Source organism: Podarcis melisellensis (genome assembly GCF_964234715.1).
Source record: "Podarcis melisellensis genome assembly, chromosome: 10".
NCBI classification, from domain to species: Eukaryota; Metazoa; Chordata; class Lepidosauria; order Squamata; family Lacertidae; genus Podarcis; species Podarcis melisellensis.
Genome location: NC_138542.1, coordinates 73,043,579 through 73,063,702, shown reverse-complemented (window position 1 = coordinate 73,063,702; position 20,124 = coordinate 73,043,579). Strand labels below are relative to the sequence as shown.

The 20,124-nt window shown below is 44.2% G+C and overlaps 1 protein-coding gene across 4 annotated transcripts in view; it reads right to left on the bottom strand.

The window, feature by feature from the left end:
- LOC309378648 (uncharacterized protein) overlaps nucleotides 1-20,124 on the bottom strand; it is a 113,767-nt gene that overhangs the window by 85,904 nt on the left and 7,739 nt on the right. The window contains exon 1 of one of the 4 annotated variants that reach the window (XM_081927129.1): nucleotides 19,476-19,630. The exons of the other annotated variants lie outside the window; for them this stretch is intronic. The gene's annotated coding sequence lies outside the window, so the exon portion shown is untranslated. Of the gene's footprint in view, nucleotides 1-19,475; nucleotides 19,631-20,124 lie in introns of those variants that run through there. 4 annotated transcript variants of the gene reach the window in all.

Below are 20,124 nucleotides of genomic sequence, written 5' to 3'. Positions count from 1 at the left end.
TTGGACAGTTTTCTTGAAGCCACAAACAGGAGCTTGACCAAACTGCTGGAGGCAGTGGAAGACAGGAGGGCGTGGTGTGCTCTGGTCCATGGGGTCACCAAGAGTCGTACAGGACTAAAGTACTAAACAACAACATTCTTTGGGGAAGAGGGAAGTTAAAACGTTTGGGAAACTGGGGTTGTTGACAGGGGTGGGTGACGGGTCCATGTTTCTGAATGCCAAAGACTCCTACTTTGTGACAAATCTGTGATGCATCAAAGATGCTGTTGAAAAATGTATTGTGGTAAATGGGGAGAGGTCTTAAAAATTCATGCAACCATATGTTCAGGGTTCCTACTCTTGGTGTGTTTGAACCTTGTTGCAACAAATAAAGATCAGCTCAACTGACTGCTGTTTTGCATCTTTAACTTGGCTGGAGGCTCCTTCTTTTGCTGACCCCAGAGAGACCTGCTGGGAGTGGGAACCTGACGAGCTGGGCAGTGGAGTAAACCCACACCCCAGGATATTTTCCTTATCAACTCTTTCCCACCTGATCCTCACCCCCTTACCTAAAAGCCTGACACCCACAATGTGACAGGGTTGTGACTCCTGCCCTCAGCAAACAAAATAGCTCCCCGCCCCCCCCCCCCAGCAAAGCAACTTCAGGGTGCAAGATGCCCCAATCCTTGAAATGAGAGGGGGAGAGGAAACCTTCAGGGAGCAGGTGGGGAGGGGGCTGTAGAGGCTCCAGAAACTCCTCCTCCCTGGTTCCTCCACTCCTCCCCCCCCCCCACATACCGCCTGCCTCCCTATCGCTCCTACGGCACCTTCACCCTACAGCTCCTTCATGAGCGGGGAAGCTGTAGTCCCTCCGCAGGGGCCCCTTGGGCCTGATCCTGCAGGGCTCATCTGATGTTCTGATGCAAGTGAGCCCTCCTTTCTCCTCAAGGTGAACAGGGTTTCCCAAACTCGGGTCTCCAGCTGTTTATGGACAATAGCTGCCATCACCCCTAGCTAGCAAGACTAGTGGTCAGGCATGATGGTGAAAAAGATCGTAAAACAGCTCCTCCTTAAGGGATGCAAGAGGAGTCCATCTAGCAAACCGTAAGTCTCCCAACGGTTGGAGAAACTAACAGAGACCAACCAGAGTAATGCTGGAGCAAACCAGCTGCTAAGTCTGATTTTTATTAAGTTAAAAAAGGTAGAGCACCCCTGGACTGTTAAGTCCAGTCAAAGGTGTTTATGAGGTTGTGACGTTCATTTTACTTTCTGTGATAGTTCAGAACTTAACTGGTTAAGTTGTTCTGGGTGTGCGTCACATTCCGACGTCAGGTTTGGAAGCAAGGAGGAGCCTATTGCCGTTCTCCATTTTTCTTCTTGTCTGTGTCTTTGAGGAGGAAAGACGTGTTTGCTATGGCTGCAACCAGTGATGGATTGTCTTACTGAATTGCCACAATAAATAGTTGTTTTATGGACACAAGTGCGTGCTGTGTTACTGTGGGACAGTTTTACACCGCTGCCGTTTTACTCTGCTACGCGTGACCTGAGAAGAAGCTGAGCCAAGCTGAGTGGCGCAGTCGTTGAGGAAGCGTACCGGACCCGTTGTAAATCTCTAATTGGCGATTGTAAAGCAATTAGAGTGTCACGCGAAATCAATAAACTTCCACAGGTTATGGGTGACGTCATAAATCGCTCGTAAAACTGTCCCAGAGCTCCGAGAATGCTTTGAAGTTGGCGTTCTGTGAAAACGGGAGCTTGCCGGAGGCTGGAAGCTGCGTTCAGTGTTTTTGCCTGCTTGAGAGGCAAGTAAGCTGCTGGGACACAGAGCTGGCTGGAGCTGAAAAGCAGCTGAGAGCTGGAAGCTGAGAAGCAGCTGGAAAATCGTTTCTCCACGGAAGGGAGAGCCAAGCAGCTGGTACGGAGTAAGTACAGCTTAAAGGGCACCTTGGGAGAACGGGAGAAGATGGCAGAAAGTCATGATATACCTTTGGAAAAGCTCACTCTAAAGAGTTGGGCAACCTGGAGCAGAACAATAAGGGGTTGGTTCCTGGTCCATGGGCTTTGGGGAGCAAGCCAAAGGGAGCCACTACACCACCCCCCAGCGCCAAAGCGGCTGGAGACGTTGCAGGCTGTGAGGCTGCGGTGGCTGAAGATAGTCAGCTGAGAATGCAAAGAGAGCTGGAGGTGCTCAAGGCATGCGTTCATGCATCGCTGAGACCCCACTTGGAGGGTGTGAAATCAGCGTGGGCTGCCTGGAATGTGCTGAAGGGCTTGTGTGAAGCTTCAGCAGCAGAAGGCCAGGGTCCTGGAGAGGCTGGACTGGCAGGCCCATGTCCCGATATCTCGGCCTCTAGGAGCGCTGGTGAGCAGATCGGGGGGGCGAAGAGTTCCAAAGGCAAGTTTAAAAGACTTTCCACTTGTGCTGAAGCGAAGAGCAGCTTCAGGGGGGGCCAGGCTGGTGGGAGGCGCCGTTCCAGAAGGAGGAAGGCCAGGCCAGCTGGCAGGAGCCCCGGGCAGTGTTTTTCCACTGGAGTTCAACATCTGCGTGGCAGTTGCCCCCACCGGAGCACACAGGCGCGGCAGGATGTTTGCAAGGACACTTCTCATGGGAACCAGGCAGGTTTCCATGGCAACAGGCCTGGCCAGGCAGGCAAGCGTGCAGGTGGCCGTGGGAAACAACAGGAAGAGTCTTATCAAGTCTCTGCGAGCATGGCATTGCTCGAAGACGGCCGAGTGGAAAATTTCGAGCTCAGCTTTGTTATTGACTCTGCAGCTAACCGCAACATGGTTCCTGAGACACCTGCAGTCGAGATGTGGAATTGCACGGCAGTTCCAAAGGGACAAACTGTTAAGTTCGCAAATGGACAAAGATCTAAAATTGATAAGTGTGCTAATGTATATCTTTCTGTTTTGCAGGAGACGGTGGATTTTTGTGTTGTTCCAGGGGTTCATCACTGTTTGTTATCTGTTCCTTATTTGTTAAAAAAGGGTTTTCAGGTTTGTTTCCAGGGGGATTCCTGCACAATCTCCAGAGGAGGAGGACGACTTGTTGAAGTGAAACGGGGACAGAATGGTCTTTTCGTTCTTAAAACGTCTCTTGGGGGTGAGGGGAAGGTTGAGAAAGCACAAGCGTTGCGTGCTACAGTTCCCAACCAGCGTACTACAGTTCCCGCTCATGTCACATGTGCTTGCGCATGGCATAAGAGAACGATCCACAATCCTTTAGAGGATTTGCAGGTGCTACCTGAGGTTGTTGCAGGTTGCAAAATTTAAGATTGTGGAAGTGCCATTGATTGTGACACTTGCAAGCAAGCGAAGGTGAGAGGGTGCAGTTACCCAAAGGTGGAACGGGTAGCCACTAAACCTTTTGAGCTGGTACACATAGATTTGTTCAGTCCTGTCGAGGAAAAGAGTCTGGGAGGAGCCAGGTATCTGCTGACATTTTTGGATGATTTTTCACAGAATTCCTGGACTCATGGTCTCAGATCCAAGGAGGATGCAGCACAGCTGATCAGGAGCTGGATTGAGGGAGTAGAACTAAGGTTCTCCACCAGAGTGCAAGCGATCATCAGTGACAGAAATGCCAAGTACACTGGTTCTGCTTTGCAGAAGTTCTTTAACAAGAAAGGGATACGTCACACAGTTACACCTCCCCAGCAAGGGGGGGTAGCAGAGCTTAGAAGTGAGGCTCTGGTTAAGGCTGCACAGGTGATGCTGAAAGAAGCTAGGTTACCTCCACAGTTTTGGCTGGAGGCAACTAGGGCCGTGTCCTTCACCTGGAATAGGACCTACAATTCGCTGGTATGTGACACTCCGTTTTCTTTGCTGAATGGCCGAAAACCCCAGATTCACTTTCTGCACAAGTTTGGTTCATCTGCGATTGTCCCTGTGCCTGAGGCTTTGCGAGGGCCAGATGGAGCCAAGTTCCAGAAAATGATCTTCTGTGGGTATGAGCCAGAAGCTCGTGCATGGCGGTTTGCTTACCCATCAGGTGATCAGAGTAAGGTGCTGATCAGTAAACACGCTGAATTCTTTGAGGAGAGTGAGAAGCCAAAGATGTTTGTTTTTTTTTTATATGATTTTTATTAGGTTTATAATATACAAAATTCAAATTCCAAATACATGTTTCCATAAATCTAGTGGACTCCCCCCATCTTCCGGACACTGCATTCTCTGTAAAACCAAAACCTCAGCAATTTGTTGACTTATTTTAAACATAATAATATATCTTCCATTTTATCGTGATATCTGGTCTCTAAACATTTCAATCCGAATCCATTAATTTTTAGTTTCAACACAATAAAATTATTTCATTACACCACTTCTGTCTTGTTGTGCCTTATTTACCAATTCAAAGATTTACCGATACTGAAGCTATAATTTCCTAGAGAGAAGCATTTTTTAACATTCATACAACTTATAATGCTTTTTCAAATAGTCCTTAAATTTTTCCCAAACTTCCTCCGTTTCTTCTTCCCCCGAGTCTCGAATTCTGCCAGTCATTTCATCCAGTTCCATATAATCCATCAGCTGCGTCTGCCATTCTTCCAGTGTGGGTAGATTTTGTGTCTTCCAGTGCTTTGCCATCAAGATCCTTGCTGCTGTAGTAGCGTACATAAAGAAAGTTCTATCTTTCTTAGCCATCCTCTGGTCTACCATGCCCAGGAGGAAGGCCTCCGGTTTCTTGGGTAAGGTGAGTCTAAGCACCTTTTTTAGTTCATTATGTATCATCTCCCAGAAGGCCTTCACCCTCGGGCAGGTCCACCAGAGGTGTAGAAATGTCCCTTCCTCCTCTTTACATTTCCAACATTTATTATCAGACAGGTGATATATCTTTGCAAGCTTGACTGGGGTCATGTACCACCGGTATATCATTTTCATAATATTTTCCTTCAAGGCACTACATGCCGTGAATTTCATTCCGGTGTTCCATAACCTTTCCCAGTCTTCAAACATAATGTTGTGCCCCAAGTCCTGCGCCCACTTTATCATGGAGGATTTAACAATCTCATCCTGTGTATTCCATTTAAGCAGCAAGTTGTACATTCTCGAAATTAACTTAGATTTTGGCTCAAGGAACTCTGTCTCTAGTTTCGATTTTTCCTCCTGGAAACCCACTTTTTTGTCCGCTTTAAAAACTTCCTGGATTTGAGCATAATGCAACCAATCTCGCACCTTGTTTTTTAACTTTTCCATACTCTGCAACCTCCATTTATCTCCAATTTTTTCAATTATTTCCCAATATTTAGGCCAATGGGCCTCCATATTGAGTCTTTTACGTGCTTTGGCCTCCATCGGTGAGAGCCACCTCGGAGTTTTACTCTCCAATAAGTCTTTATATTTTGACCAGACCATAAAAATTGCCCTTCTGACAATATGGTTTTTGAACGATTTATGAACTTTAACCTTGTCGTACCACAAATATGCATGCCACCCAAAAGCATTATCAAATCCCTCCAGGTCGAGGACATCGGTGTTCTCCAACAAAATCCAATCCTTCAACCAGCAGAGGGCTGCAGATTCATAATATAACTTCAAGTCCGGCAGGGCAAACCCCCCTCTTTCTTTCGCATCTGTTAGTATTTTAAACTTTATTCGGGGCTTTTTGCCCTGCCAGACAAATTTAGATATATCCCTCTGCCATTTTCCAAAACATTCCACCTTATCCACGATCTGGAGGGCCTGAAACAAAAATAGCATTTTCGGCAAAACATTCATCTTTATAGCAGCTATTCTGCCCAACAAGGAAAGTTTCAGTCTTGACCATGTTTCCAAGTCTCTTTTGATCTCTGACCAACATTTCTCATAATTGTCCTTAAACAAATTCAAATTTTTGGAGGTCAAGTGCACCCCTAAGTACTTTACTTTTTTAACCACATTTAGTTCTGTTTCTTTTCTGAACTCCTCTATTTCAGTAGTTGTCAAGTTTTTTGCTAAAACTTTAGTTTTTTGTTTATTCAGCTTGAATCCCACCACCCGACCAAAGTCAGAAATTAATTCTAATGCTCTTTTAGTACTAGAGGCTGGCTCCTGTAATGTTAATACCAAGTCATCTGCAAAAGCTTTCAGTTTATATTGTTTCTCTCCGACCACAATTCCCTGTGTCAACCGGTCATTTCTAATCATGTTCAATAGCACCTCCAGGACTGAAATGAACAACAGAGGAGATAGAGGGCACCTCTGTCGTGTCCCTTTTTCAATTTTGAACTCCTCTGTCACCACGTTGTTTACTATCAATTTAGCTTTTTGTTCTGAATAAATTGCTTCTATTCCATTTTCAAACCCCCGCCCTACTCCCATCCTTTCCAAATTTTTCTTCATAAACATCCAAGAAATGTTGTCAAAGGCTTTCTCCGCATCAATAAAGATCAACACCGCTCTTGTATTTGAGTTAATCTGTAAAAATTCCAAAATGTCAATGATGTTTCTTGTGTTGTCAAATAAATGTCTGCCAGGGAGAAAGCCTGCTTGGTCCTTATGAATCACTTCATTTAATACTTTCTTAAACCTGCTTGCCAGAATGTCTGCAAAGATTTTGTAATCCACATTTAGGAGTGAGATAGGACGGTAGTTTTTAAGTTGAGTTTTTTCAGTTTCTGATTTTGGTATCAACGTGATGAAAGCTTCTTTCCACGTTTCCGGTGCCTTCCTCCCCTCCATAATCTGGTTACAAACTTCCAACAATGGTTGTATCAATGAATCCTTCAATGCCTTATAATATTTGGAAGTAAGTCCATCAGGTCCCGGAGACTTGCCCAGTTGGAGGTTCTGAATGGCGCATTCAATTTCTTGGATTGTAATATTACAGTTCAGGGTTGCTCTCATTTCCTGGGGTATTTTTTGTAATCCATTAGTTGTGACAAATTGGTCCACCTCCGAGCCTTTTTGTGGCCTTTGTGAATAAAGTTCTTTGAAATATCTCTGGAAACACTTTCTAATTTCCTCGGGTTTCTGAACCATTCTCCCTTCAATCTCTAGATTTGTAACTGTATTAAGCTTTTGTCTCTTTTTCAACTGCCAAGCCAACAACTTCCCGCACTTATTAGCAGATTCAAAGGATCTTTGTTTCATTTGTTTAATTTTCCATTCCACCTCTTGATTTATCAGTTTCGAATATTGTGCCTGGAAAAACTTCACTTCTCTCAATACTTCCTTTGATTTAGGCCTGGATCTCAGTTTTTTCTCTCCTTCTCTTATTTTCTCCAAAATCTTCTCCTTCTTTTCATTCCAGAGCCTTTTTTTAATCGTGTTCTGCTGTATTAGAAACCCTCTCATAACTGCTTTACTTGCGTCCCAGATTGTTCTTTTTTCCACATTTGTCTTTAAGTTTATTTCAAAATAGTCCTTTAAAACTTTTTGGGCCTTCTTAACAATCTCCTGATCTCTTAACAAAGCGTCATTCATTCTCCATCTGAAAGATCCGGTTGTATTTAATCTCAATTCCATTCTCAAAGCGTTGTGGTCGGAGCAGGTTTTTGGGCAGATTTCCACTTTTCTGGTCTTAGGTGCCAGCCCTCTAGTTATCCATATTTGGTCGATACGCGTCCATGTCATGTGGGCCTCAGAAAAGAAAGTTCCTTCCTTCCCTAGAGGGTTCTTGATCCTCCATATGTCAATCAAATCCAAATTGTCAGTCATTTCGAAAAAGGTTTTTGGTAGTCTGCCGTCTTTCGTTATATTAGCACTTTGCGACTTATCCATATTCACTGAGGCGACTCCGTTCATATCTCCCAACATGATAATGTTGTTGTAATCCAAATAGTCCAGCATAGTCTCATGCAGCTTCTTGAAAAATTCCGATTTTCCATCATTTGGGGCGTATATTCCTAGAATTAAAAACTTTTCTCCTTGTGTCTGAATTTCAATTGCCAAAATTCTACCCTGTTCATCTTTAAATACGAATTTTGGTGACAAGTTCTCCTTTGCATATATCACCACTCCTCTTTTCTTAACTTTGTCCGATGAGATAAATTCTTGGCCTAGCCTTTTGTTAATTAACACTTTTCTGTGGAGTCTTGTCACATGTGTTTCTTGCAGGCAAATAATGTCCAATTGTTCTTTTTTCAAAATATGAAATACTTTTCTCCGTTTTTCTGGAGAATTCCCGCCATTTATATTCCAACTAAGAAGCTGTAGAGACATCCTGGTCTACTTCTTAAGTATCACAGTTGGGTATCTAATTTGTCCTCCGTTCCCGAAGGCTGTGGTGCCGGTCCGCCTCCAGATGGTACGGGTCTTGGTGGTGATCCCGGTGGTGGAGGCCAAGAATCTACAGCTCTCTTTTGGAGGTCCTCCTCGTTGTCGTGTAGGAACTTCTGGTGGTCCTCTGGTGTTTTAAATCTTACCTTCTTTCCTTTATAGGTGAATGATAAACCTTGAGGAAATTCCCACCTGTAAGGGATTGCGTTGTACCTTAACAATTTAGCCAAGTCTGTATATGAAGCTCTAAGGTCCAACAGATATTTAGGAATGTCTCTATAAATTTCTGCCCTTTTGCCTTCAACTTCCAGAGATTTTTTAAAATGTTGGCCTAGTATCTTGTCTCTTTCCTCTCTTGTTCTCAAACAAACCAAACAGTCTCTGGACTTGTCTTTCTTAACCGATCTTCCCAATCTGAAGGCCGTCACAATTTTGAAGTCTTTATCTTCCTCAACCCCCCAAAATTTAGAAAACAACTGTGTCAAAAATTCCTCTAGGTTGCCCTGCTCCAGCTCTGGGACGGCCCTCAGCCTAAGATTACATTCCTTACTTTTCAGTTCCACCATTGACAGGTAGGCTTGCTGTTCTCCTACCTGTCTTTTCAGAGGTCTTACTTCCCCTTTGATCTCCTCCACCTTTTTGCACGCTTGCTCAGCTTTTTGATTGGCTTCCGCAGCTAATTTGTAGTTCTCCGCCGTAGCTCCTTGCAATTTCTCAATAGCCTGAGTATGCTGGGAAACCTGATCTGTTAACTTACTGATAGTAGATGTAGCTCTGTCAATTTTAGATGACTGATCGTCCACCTTCTTATTCAAAAGTGCCAGTTGTTCCAAAATTTGTTTCAAGACTGGATCAGTTCCTCCAGTTGCCATATCTTCTGTTGCAAGCGTTTCAACTTCTTCCTCCTGCGCCGTCAGCACAGTTGGTACCGAGGATCTGCGTTGATGAGTCAACGTTGTTTGAACAAGCTGCCCAGCTCTCTTATCTTTTTTCTTTTCTTTAGCTTCCTCAGCCAAGGCTTCCTTAGCTTTAGATGCTCTTGTTTTCCCTGGGCCACTCATTCCCCAGCTGCCTCTGTTCAAGGTCAAATAGTCTTTCAATCCATGAGAAAGGCAAGTCCAGAATGTAAACAATTAAACCACAAAAAATCCCAATAAGGTACAGTTCCCAGACCTCTATGCCTCCGCAAATCCACTAGGGGGGGTTTTCAAAAGAAAGAAAGTTTCTTTTCCACCATCAAAGTTCCTATTTCAACTTTTATAGTCCCCAAGTTCGTAAAGGAGGCTTTCAGATAGTTCTGTTTCAAAATAGTGCCACAAGGTAGCAGAAAGGTTCCAATATCAGTATTAAAGCGATAGCGTATCCATCAATGCAACAATTTGTACTTAAGAAAAAGTTTCAGCAGCCTGACAGTACTCCTTTGCAACACTGGCAGTCCGATAGCTCGGTTATCCCTTCAATTCCACTTCACTTCACAATAGGAGGAAAATTCCTTAGCGCAGTAAACCAAAAGATTTAATCCTTCAATCTTTTTGATTTCTGAAAGAACACAGTCTGTTAATGCCCCTTCATACTAATTTCAAAGTCTCTTTTGAGCGCTTCAGCCCACATCGGGTTCTTTGCTTTGCTCTGATTAGCAGGACCGGGAGACGGACTTCCTGTTACTCGCCTCCCGTTTTCAGCCGAATTAAATAAATTTGAGTCAATCTTTAGTACCCCTTACTCACGGGTAAATTGCAGCCAATTCCGATGATTTTCAAGAAGAAAGGTCGACGCTCATCAGCAACAGCAGCGCGGCTTCACTTCCGCGAAAAGAGCGATGAACTCACAGCGCCGCTCCCCCTTTCACGTTCCGGAGCCTCTTACGAGGTCCCTTCCTCGTTTCTGGGGGGGCTTCTGGCACCCGCCGAGTCCCACGGCCGCAGGCTCGCTCTGCCTACGGTTTGTCTTAATGGGTCTCCGCTTTGCCGCAGCGGACGACCCTTTTTCGCGGAGCCCCTCTTCACACAGTAAAGAGGACCGCCATTGCCGTTTTGCGCCGCCTCCGGAAGTCTCGAGAAGCCAAAGATGTTTGGCCAGCGTGATCTTCTCTCAGATTGTCTCTCTGATCCAGAAGACAGTTCTGATGAGGAGGAAGGAGAGGCTCAGCCTGCTGATAACGACCAGGTCACTGACCAGGGTCAAGAGCAGGATGTGGCATCTCCACAAGTCGCTAAGAGAGTGCCCAAAAGTGAGCCTAGTTCTCCTGTGAGCGTGATGGAGAGGATTTGAAGACGCTTCAAGTCAGAGGGGGAATCCCGTGATACAGAGGTCACACCTGCTGGTGACGGTGAGCCAGAGGAAACTCCTGAGTTTGTGCCTAGGCGATCCAGTCGCACAACCAAGGGTATTCCACCAGAGAGGTACCAAGCCACAGGTGCATGGGTAAGTTTCGCACAGTGCGATTCTGAGAGTTGTGAGGTGGTTCCACAGTTGCCTGACAGGGACGCCAAGAGAGGGCGCAAGGCATTGGGGAAGGGATTGATCTCACAGAGTTTTGCTGAGGTTGTTCCACAGGTGCAGTCGGAATCCAACGCAAGGGGGGGTGTGAGTGTTCAGAACTTAACTGGTTAAGTTGTTCTGGGTGTGCGTCACATTCCGACGTCAGGTTTGGAAGCAAGGAGGAGCCTATTGCCGTTCTCCATTTTTCTTCTTGTCTGTGTCTTTGAGGAGGAAAGACGTGTTTGCTATGGCTGCAACCAGTGATGGATTGTCTTACTGAATTGCCACAATAAATAGTTGTTTTATGGACACAAGTGCGTGCTGTGTTACTGTGGGACAGTTTTACACCGCTGCCGTTTTACTCTGCTACGCGTGACCTGAGAAGAAGCTGAGCCAAGCTGAGTGGCGCAGTCGCTGAGGAAGCGTACCGGACCCGTTGTAAATCTCTAATTGGCGATCGTAAAGCAATTAGAGTGTCACGCGAAATCAATAAACTTCCACACTTTCAGGCCCAGGGAGTTGCCGTTTGTCCACAGACAGCTTCCTGGGTCATGTCGCCAGCATGACTAAACAGTTTCTGGGGCAACAGGACACCGTGACGGAAACCAGAGTGCACTGAAATGCCACTTAGCTTCCCACTGATTTATCTACTTGTACTTGCATGCTTTCGAACTGTTAGGTTGGCAGGAGCTGGGACAGAGCAATGGCAGCTCATCCCGTCTTGGGGATTCAAACCGCTGGTCAGCAAGCCCAAGAGGCTCAGTGGTTTAGACTGTGATACATAGATAGCAGTCAAGTACAACATTCCTAGTTAGTCTAGAGTGGACATGCAAGGGAATGTCTGGTCCAGTCAGTCGAAAACATCCTGTTTCCTCCTGACTGGGACAAACTTCCTTTAGCATGTGACTAGAGGTGGGCGTGACCTTACCTGTTCAGGTAACAAAAGCACAGGGCAAGCAGACCCCCTCTCTCTTTCTCCATCTTGTTTCGCCATGTGAGCTGCAGTGAGTGATAGTCTGCAGTCACTGGGATCAACCCCTCATATGGGGGTAGATCCACGTGTATATACTTTGTAATGAAGTCTGCCTTCAGGGATCCATCTGTGAACTGAATGTGTGAGTACACTTCTTTTATATACTTTACTCAAGATTGTGTTGTGTCTATTCTTTTTAAGAGGGATATAAGGGAAATTACCAGGAATCTTATATTGAGAAGCATAAACAAGCTTGCAACAAGCTAACCACTGTGTGTTTAAAAGGGGATTGTAAAACTCTGCTAAGTTATAGAACTTGCTAGCACAAGTTAGGAAGTATATTAAACAATATATCCTCTCCTGCCTCTCTGAACATTCCCACAAAGGGTTATTGGCCCCAGCGTTGCGTAGTTTTGAAGGGTTGCAGAGGATTGAGATCCTAAGCTGAAAAGTATTTTTCTGAGCATACTTCCTGGTAAGCACATGGTCCTTTGTTCCACAGTGTGGTGGGGATTAAGCACCCTACTCCCAGTCCCTCAGAGTTCACAGTGACCTAAGGCAGTGAAGATCTGTTTTGTATTTTGAGATTTTGTATATTTTTGAATTTTGAGATGGCCAGTATAGCTTTTGATAGTGATGCAGGGCAAGAAATGCCTATGCTGAATGAATAAAATTTTGTACACTGGAAGCAACATTTAATAGCACTTCTAAAAGCAAAAGGAGTCTCCGGAGGTCTAGGGACAAAGTGAGAGCTGTTTCCTAGTTCTGCTGGATCTCTCAACGGCTTTTGATACCATTGACTATAGCTGGGTGCACTGTCATACAGTGGTTCCATTCTTCCTCCTGGGCCGTGTTCAGAAAGTGGTGGTGGGGAATGAGTGTTCAGACTCCTCAGCTCTCACTTGTGGGGTGCCTCAGGGTTCTGTCCTCTCCCCCATGCTTTTTAACCTCTACATGAAGCCGCTGATGGAAATCAACAGGGGATCTGGGCTGGGTGTTCATCAATATGCGGATGATACCCAGCTCTACCTCTCTTTTAACCAGTGAGGGCAGTGAAGGTCCTGTGTGAGTGTCTGGAGGCGGTTGGAGAATGGATGGCGGCTAACAGATTGAGGTTTAATCCCAACAAGACAGAAGTACTGTTTTGGGGGGATAAGGGGCAGGATGGTGTGGAGGACTCCCTGGTCCTGAATGGGGTAATTGTGCCCTTGAAAGACCAGGTGCGCAGCCTGGGAGTCATTTTGAACTCACAGCTGTCCATGGAGGCACAGGTTAATTCTGTGTCCAGGGCAGCTGTCTGCCAGCTCCATCTGGTGCACAGGATGAGACCCTCCCTGCCCGCAGACTGTCTCGCCAGAGTAGTGCATGCTCTAGTTATCTCCTGCTTGGGCTACTGCAATGTGCTCTACGTGGGGCTACCTTTGAAGGTGACCCAGAAACTGCAATTAATCCAGAATGTGGCAGCTAGATTGGTGACTGAGAGTTTAATAGGGGAATGCAAAACTCTGCTAAGTTATAGAACTTCCTAGCGCAAGTTAGATAGGATATTATTAAACAATATATCCTCTCCTGTCTCCCTGAAAATTCACACATAGACCACAGTGCCACCCGCATGCTCCTTGATCTTTTATTAATAGACCTTCTGCAGCAGAGTCTCAAGGCACTCACACAGGAGGAAGGAGGGAACTCTGAACAAAAGAAAGGCCAAATGTTTATAAATTTCAAAAAAGGTTGTCCACCCCACCTTTTCCCGCCCTCGTAGATCTGTCACAGAGGACGTCAGAGAGGAGGTCCCCCAGCGTGAGGTTACAGCTAAGGATCCTTTGTGAAGTGGTGGTTGATAGTGACATGTTTGCTATTCATGTGTTTGCAAAGTACTTGGTGCCGGTGTCTGGGCTGAACCCATTCTGTTAATGGCTGTCCCTTTTGTGATGTTGCAGGAATGGGCACGCCACAGGCAACAACACTGGAAGCCATAATTAGAATGTTGTGCTAAGATGCTCCCAGCTTTGTGTCTGATTGGGACTGGGAGAAGTCAGTCTTTATTTGTGAATGGTTGTTACTTTGTTTGAAGAATGGCTTATTCAATAAATGTGCCTTAGTCATGAATGGGTGTGTTTTTCACTGTGGAGCCACTGGATGACAGTGTGGGGTGGTCTATATTGGGTCTGTCATGACAGCAACAGTTTCACTTAGTTCCAGCTATTTTGTACAAAGTTTTACAAAGTCTATTTCAGTAGCACATTCAAAGCATTACACAGTACGATTTTGTATCAACATGACCACCTTAGAGCCAAGGCTTTACACTGTTGGGAGCATACATTTCTTAATAACAATCACAGAAACATAACAGAGAACGGGCCCCCTTTCCCATATATATAAATGGAAATTCTAGTCAGGCTCTCCAGGTGGCTCTGGCAAGTGAGCCCAGCTGCATGTGACAAGGGTGGGGAGGAATTCCTTCCTGGCCTTCACCTTTGAGTATAGGGGTCACTGCCCCTATTCCTCTAGCACAGGGGTCAGCAACCTTTTTCAGCCATGGGCCGGTCCACCGTCCCTGAGACCATGTGTGGGCCGGACTGTATTTGAAGGGGGGGAAATGAATGAATTCCTATGCCCCACAAATAACCCAGAGATACATTTTAAATAAAAGGACACATTCTTCTCTTGGAAAAACATGCTGATTCCCAGACCGTCCACAGGCCAGATTGAGAAGGTGAATGGGCCATATCCGGCCCTCAGGCCTTAAGCTGCCTACCCCTGCTCTAGCAGAAGCGATTGTGGGGCTTCCTTGCCCGCTTCCATTCAGCTCTGCCATCCTCAAATGGCAAGTCTCCTTCAGCGCTTCTGGGAGTGGACAGGCTGGAAGCTGAAGCGGCTTCCCTTGGAGTAGGCTTTGCTTTGCTTTCTGTTGTACTCAATCTGTGTTTTTAATGTTCTGTTGGGTACCTGAAGCTCCTCCTTCCCCTTCTTGGAATTAGGCTTGGGGGACAATCTCCCATTAAATTACAGTATTTTAACTTTTCTTCAGAACACACAGGGGGTGGGGAGAAGTTATGGTGAAGAAGCCGTGTTTGGAGATCATGAGGTGGGGTGTGTGTGACACAGTTTGGTGCAAAAACCGTCTTGAATGTTTGAGTAGAGCAACTCCAGGGCATGAGCCAAGTAGCAGCAGGGTAGGGGCCACATGTAGAGCAAGTCCCACACTGAGGTCAAAAACACACACAGAGGCAGCAGGACTTCTTCAGTAATACTTTACTGAGCTTTCAAAGCATACAGTTCTCACTGGGTCCCCAGTGAGGCACGAAACTTAGCTCCTGAGAGCAAATCCAGTTTCAGCAGTGAAAAAATACAGCACACAGGATATCTAAGTCAGGCACACACACCGGCAGAAAGGAGGAAGGGAGGAAAGAGGCTGGAAGGACACAGGGCAATGGAGGTGTGTGTTTTGCTTCCTGTCGTCTGGGAGGGAAGTCAGCAACTCGGCATCTGCAGGGGCTTCATGAAGAAAAACTTTCTGCCTCCTGCTTCCAGGCACATCCCAGAAACACACAGTGTGATTCACGGTGTATTGCAATATCAATTGCTTTACAAAGCCCTGATCCTCACCACCAGCAATCTAGATTCCCCCTCTCTATCAAAATGTACTTTACATATAAAATTATAATCACTGTTGTGAGACATTACCTTCATTATTTCATGACTATACAGTTTTACATATAAGCACTCCATACATCTAAATGGGCTCTCCCCTTTAGATCTCCCTAGATGTTTCATAAACACTCCATTGTAACTAAAGCACTTTCTGCAATGTTTCCATCTAAACTGCTTCTCTCCCCCCCCAATTATATTTTATTAGTTTTCCATACATTTATACCACATTACAATTTATATTAAACTTTTCAATTTTTGACTTCCTTCGGCTTCTCTGCCAATCATTCAAATTTTAATTTCTTTAGTTACACATTTCCAAATTTTGATATTGCCTTTATACCTACGCCCTCTTATATTTTGCTTTTTTACAATATTTCTTATTCTGTTACAGAGCTTCTCTAAATGCCACTAACGTTATTTCGTTATCACTTATACATTCCCAGTAATCTATTAATTTTGCCCAGTCCTCGATGAATTTTTGATCTCGTTGATATCTAATCTTCCCAGTCAGTTTATCAAGTTCTGCATAGTCCATCAGCTTCGTTCTCCATTGCTCCAACGTAGGTAGTTGTTCTTGTTTCCATTTCTGGGCCAGTAATATTCTTGCCGCTGTTACTGCATATTGGAAGATTTTATGGTCCTTTCTATTTATTTCCTTGCCTACAATTCCTAAAAGAAAAGCCTCTGGTTTCTTAACAAATGTATATTTCAACATTTTTTCCAGTTCATTATATATCAACTCCCAGAAGCTTTTCACTTTCTTACATTCCCACCACATATGAAAAAATGTACCATCTATTTCTTTACATTTCCAACACTTCTTACATGTTTTGTACATTTTTGCAAGTTTTACTGGTGTAATATACCATCTATACATTATTTTCATAATATTTTACTTTAATGCAGTACATGCAGTAAATTTAATACTTTCGTTCCATAGTTTTATCCAATTGTTAAATTGTATATTATATCCAATATCTTTGGCCCATTTTATCATAACAGATTTAACTTCTTCATCTTTTGTATGCCATTCCAACAATATCTTATACATTTTGGATAGGATTTTATGTTCACTATTTATTATATCTGTTTGAAATTTAGACTCTTTCTCTGCATAACCATATTCTTTGGAATCTTTTTTAAACATTTCGTTTATCTGAAAATAATGCAACCAATCATACACAAACTCTTTCACTTCTTCATATGGTTTCATTTTCCATTTCCCCCCTTCTTTCATAGTCAAATTTCCATATGTAATCCAATTCTTTCTCATATTAATTGTTTTAACAGTCATAACCTCTAACGGAGACAACCAGTGTGGAGTTTTTGGTTCGAGTAGGTTTTTATACCTCTCCCATATTTCTATTAACGATCCTCGGAAAATGTGGTTTTCAAAGCCTCTATGGATTTTCTTCTTTCCCACCCATAAATATGTGTGCCATCCAAATCTATTATCAAATCCTTCCAAATCTAACAATTCTGTATTTTCTAATTTTATCCATTCCTTTAACCAACAGAGACATGAGGCTTCGTAGTACAGTTTCAAGTCTGGCAAGGCGAAGCCTCCTCTTTCTTTTGCGTCAGTTAGTAACTTAAATTGAATTCTTGGCTTCTTTCCCTGCCAGATATACCTTGAAATAACTCTTTGCCATTCTTTAAAGACCCCAGTTCCCCTGATTATTGGAATCGTTTGGTACAGAAACAATAGTTTTGGTAGCACGCTCATCTTTATCGTTGAAATCCTTCCCCAAAATGACAATTTAATTCGTCCCCACACCTCCAGATCTTTCTTTATTCCATTCCACATCCATCTAAACTGCTTCTCATTTTTGAGTTTGTTGTGGGTTTGTAGACCGTGAAGAAGAAGAAGAAGAGGAGTTTGGATTTGATATCCCACTTTATCACTACGCGAAGGAGTCTCAAAGCGGCTAACATTCTCCTTTCCCTTCCTCCCCCACAACAAACACTCTGTAAGGTGAGTGGGCCTGAGAGACTTCAGATAAGTGTGACTGACCCAAGGTCACCCAGCAGCTGCAGGTGGAGGAGCGGAGACGCAAACCTGGTTCCCCATATTAGGAGTCTACAGCTCTTAACCACTACACCACACTGGCTCTGTTGATGTAGGACTTCCAATAGGACTGAACCTCTACCCTTAAAGTTCTTCTTGACATTTATGTGGTTTGTCTCGTGTGAGTTTGTTGACGTAAATCAAGGGTTTCACTCTGACTGAAGCCATAAGTGTTTCCCCCCCCCCTGTGTCTGTAGATGTCTTCTTCTAAGATTTTCACTCTTACTGAAACTTTTCCGCACTCCATTCATTAAAAAGATCTCTCCCCTGTATGCGTCCGTTGATGTATATTGAGGTGCCCACTCTGGCTGAAGCTCTTTCCACACTCCATACATTTATATGGTTTCTCCCCTGTGTGAGTCCGTTGATGTGTTCTAAGGTGCGCAGTTTGACTGAAGCTCTTTCCGCACTCCATGCATTTAAATGGTTTCTCCCCTCTGTGAGTTTGTTGATGTGTTCTAAGGTTTGCATTAAAATGGAAGCTCTTTCCGCATTCCATACATTGAAATGGTTTCTCTCGTGTGTGAGTCCGTTGGTGTGTTCTAAGGTTTGCATTGAAACTGAAGCTTTTCCCACACACTATACATTTAAATGGCTTCTCCCCAGTGTGAGTCTGTTGATGTATTCTAAGGTTTCCAATCTGACTGAAGCTCTTTCCACACTCCATACATTCACATGGTTTCTCCCCTGTGTGAGTCCGTTGATGTGTTCTAAGGTTTCCAAACTGACTGAAGCTCTTTCCACACTGTATACATTTAAATGGTTTCTCCCCTGTGTGTGTTCGTCGATGTAAATGGAGTCTTGAACTGTCACTGAAGCTCTTTCCGCACTCCATACATTTGAATGGTTTCTCCCCTGTGTGAATCCGTTGATGTGTTCTAAGGTGTGCACTCTGACTGAAACACTTTTCACAATCCATGCATTTAAATCGTTTTTTACTTATGTGAGTCTCTTCATGTGTTCTAAGGGTTCCACTAAATCTGAAATTCTTTCCACACTCCCTACATTTATATGGTTTTTCACCCGTGTGAGTCCGTTGATGTAATTTAAGGTTTCCAATCTGACTGAAGCTCTTTCCACACTCCATGCATTTGAATGGTTTCTCTCCTGTGTGAGTCCGTTGATGTGTTCTAAGGTGCGCAATTTGACTGAAGCTCTTTCTACACTCCATGCATTTAAATGGTTTCTCCCCTGTGTGAGTCCGTTGATGTGTTCTAAGGTTTGCAGTGAAATGAAAGCTTTTTCCACACTCCATACATTCGTATGGTTTTTCACCCGTGTGAGTCTGTTGGTGAATTTTAAGGTTTCCATTCTGACTGAAGCTCTTTCCACACTCCATGCATTTAAAAGGTTGTTCCCCTGTGTGCATCTGTTCATGTTTTCTAAGGTTTCCATTCTGACTGAAGCTCTTTCCACATTCCATACATTTAAAAGGTTTCTCACCTGTATGTGTCCGTTGATGTAAATTTAAGTGTCCCCTCTGACTGAAGTTCTTTCCACACTCTGTGCATTGAAATCGTTTCTTGCCCATGGGAGTGCGTTGATGTGTTGTACGTTTTCCACTGTCAGTGAAACTTTTTCCTCTCTCCATACCTCTAAATGGTTTCTCCCCTGTTTGAGTTCATTGATGTGAGATATGTGTGCTCATTCAGTGAAGCATATTCCACATTTCACACATTTTAATGGCTATTCCTAATGAAACGGAAGGTTCCCCATCTCCCGGAATTCTAACTGTCTTCTGTATCACCTTCTTCAGAATGGGCAGAAAGGAAATCCTGTTTGGGTTTCAAGGAAGAGAAGAAAGGGAAAATAACAAATCAAACACAATTAGCCCCTTTTCTTATTTCAACATTTCCTATATTCCCCTGCCTCCTACCCATGTTCCCAGTTTTTATGAAATGAAGATGCAATGATGTCAAATGATAGTAATGCATCAGCAACCTTTCGTAATCCTCAATCATCATTAATAAAGCAGCATGATCTTGGAAAACAGCCTTTTCAAATCAATTGTTTCCTCACAGGAAATACAGCTGCTCTCTGTCCAAGAAACAGCCCTCTCTTTCTCTGGTTCATGATTCCTTTGGACATTCCCCATCCTCTGCATCATAATCCTCCATCCACCTCTGTCTCTTAATGAATCACCTGCACAGTCCCATTGGCCTCAGAAGGTCCAAGTGGACTATTATGTGAGACCCAGGTCTACATCTTCTCCAGGGACTGTGGTCTGGGTCAGTCAGAGAACTAGTGACCAGGCTTGGTGCTTGGGGTGAGCTGAATGGGTGCTCAGGGAAGCTCCTGTTGTTGGAGATGGACCACCATCTACATGCCTTGCATTGGAGGGAGCAGGAGAAGCAGAAAGAAAGCAGCTGGCAAATTGGAAACACCCCACCCCAATGGTTCTTTATAATGTTGATGTCCTGCCTGATCTTGTGCCCCTCTGCTGATACAGAACTATCCTAATCTGGCACTGACAAAGCTGGATATTCAAGGCAAAGGGATAACTGTACTTAGTGGAAACTTCAGCCTTGAATATATGGTATTGATTCATTGATGCGCTGAAGTTGTGTTATCTCTGGAGAGATGTGGATTCATTGAGGAAACGGGGCTAAGCGAAAGCATCCGTTGAAAAGAGGCAAATGTGTATACTTTGTTACCACCCAGTGAGTTGTGTTGCAAAGGCCATTTGCGGAAAGGCGCCTATTGTATCACCTGCGGCTACATGCCGGAGTTTGGGTCCTTTTGCGGAAATGTGTCTGTGTAAATGAACTTA